This window comes from Lipotes vexillifer, unplaced genomic scaffold (assembly GCF_000442215.2).
Source record: "Lipotes vexillifer unplaced genomic scaffold, Lipotes_vexillifer_v1.1 scaffold1099, whole genome shotgun sequence".
In the NCBI taxonomy this organism is placed as follows: domain Eukaryota; kingdom Metazoa; phylum Chordata; class Mammalia; order Artiodactyla; family Lipotidae; genus Lipotes; species Lipotes vexillifer.
This window is the reverse complement of record NW_006788976.1, coordinates 265988-268539: the sequence shown is the minus strand read 5'-3', so window position 1 is coordinate 268539 and position 2552 is coordinate 265988.

The following is a 2552-nucleotide window of genomic DNA, read 5'->3' as shown; positions in this document are numbered from 1 at the left end:
TATATACATATATATTTTTCAGTTAATGGTAAATCAAGTTGAACTAAATCTTCTTTTGCAACCTAAAATGCAGATATTATTTGTAAGTGTTCCATGTGTGTTTGAGAAAAATGTGTAGTTTCTGATTTTTGTTATTTAAGGATTCCTGAATGTGTTAAATTAAGCCCAATTACACTGTGCACATTGTGTGTGTGTGTGTGTGTGTGTTCTTCTGCTTAACTTCTCAGTTACTGAAAGAGGAGTGTGGCTGGTTGTGAGTTTCATAAATTTTTACAGTATGTATTTCAGGGTTACTTTTTAGATCCCCTAAATATAGAACTTTTCTCTTTTTTTCTAGCTTTATTGAGGTATGATTGACAAATTAAAATTGTATGTATTTAAGCTGTAAATGTGATTTTTAAGTGTACAATGTGATGACTTAATATCCAAATCCTCTGTGAAATGACAGCCACAATCATCCAGCTTCTCACATAGTTAGCATCTGATGGAAGATTATCTGATTTTGTGCATTCTGTCTCTCTGGCTTTTTGTACACTTAATTTTTAATTCTATTTTACTGACTTTCTGTTAGATTAATTAGGTCCCTATTTCCTTATTCTAAGTTTTATTTCCATAGGTTTGACAGTTACATGCTTCCATATTTAGTCTTTTAGTAGTTACTTTTGAAATTTACCACTTATATGTAAATTTATAAGTATCTAATTAAATTAATAATTTGTACCCTTCTCTTGGAAATAAAAGGAGATTAGAATATTTAACTATTATTGGCCCACTATCAGAATATATTCTAGAGACAGCAGTAGACTTGTCCATATATATACCAGTTTTTTTACTCACTCTTGCATCTCAAAGCTTCCAATCAATTGGAAATCACTTTTAGCTACTTGTAATAGTGGCCTGACTACAATGACTTTAACAAATCAGGAATTTATTTTATCATGTCAAATAAGTTTTGAGCTAGGCAGTCCAGAGACGTGTCTGTGATTCCATAAACTCATTAGAGATTGTTAAAGAAAAATAGTACTGGACAAGATGAGCAGACAGAAATTGACTTATTCAGATACTTTGGCCAGCAATAAAGGAAAGAGTACAGACCAGTCTGGATATTCAGTTCTGCTGAAGCAAAGATCAGGAGAGATTTTAAGATCTAGGGTCATCAGTGTTTGTTAATTAGCTTTACACATAGGAAAAGCAAACTTTCTCCTCTCTTCCTGGCAGGAGGTAGTTTTAACTTGGAGCAAGGCACCCACTGAAGTTAGGCTCCTATCTTTCCACAGAGACTGATAGATGGGGCTCCATTTTCCTTTGACATTTACATTTCAAAGAGCTGGTTCCCAGGTCCTTGGGAAAGACATCTTTGGGGTCTTAAAACTTGACACAGGCTTTCAAGGAGATTCATATACATTTCAAAAGAACAAGATAAGATTTGCAATTACAAATTTTCTAAAATAAATGTGGTACGAAAAGGGAGATCAAGGGCTTAGAGCCAGGAAGAAATTGTCTAAAGTTTAGTCATTCTGAAGGGAACATTAAGACCATCTTGTTCAAGATCCAGAACTTTCTCCTTTTTCTCCAACCATCTTTGGTGTGTTATTTCTAATTTCAAAGTCACAGGAGGGCTGCAGGACTCCAGCCACAATGGTTGTATTCCAGGTTGGAAATAAAGTGTGAAAAGTAAAATGGCAGTCCTCAGGTCTGGACCAACCACCTTAAAAGAATCACTAAAAGCCCTACCCAGTAACTTTTCTTTACATTTCCTTACCCATTTTAGCTTCCAAAGAAGCTAGAAAAATGCATACTTTAAACAATGAATAAAACCAGCCCAGAGTAAAATGAGAATTTTGTTTTAAAGATGAAGGTGAAATGAAATATTTGATAGCCAATACAGTCTCTGTGATAGCCCCTATTTAACTACCCACATCTTTACATGTTCTCCTTCCACTAATAAAAGTACTTATTTCTCTGCCAAAAGGTAACAACCCAGTTACTGCATCTGGTAAGTGCATCGAGCTCAAAGCCCAAGTTATGTACAGCCCTCTTTACCAGGTTTCCATGTAGCTTCTGTGGTCTGATCAATTGTAAATTAAATACATTTATCTGCTCCTCCACTCCAAGACACCTAATATAAGATGGGGAAAGTATAAGAAGGAAAGAGGGCTTCCCTGGTGGCGCAGTGGTTGAGAGTCCGCCTGCCGATGCAGGGGACACGGGTTCGTGCCCCCGTCTGGGAAGATCCCACATGCTGCAGAGCAGCTGGGCCTGTAAGCCATGGCTGCTGAGCCTGCGTGTCCCAAGCCTGTGCTCTGCAACGGGAGAGGCCACAACAGTGAGAGGCCCACGTACTGCAAAAAAAAAAAAAAAAAAAGAAGGAAAGAGGTAGATGCAATAAAAATTTCCATTTGAAAAGAGAAAAAAAATGGGAATTGTACAACTGCTATTGGGCCAGAACAATTTGCTTAACCTGTTTGGAAGAAACAGTGAGTTCCTTGTCTTAGCAATGGAGTACGTTCTATGATACACTCATCTGGTGACCCCTGTTCTGCCTTCCATTT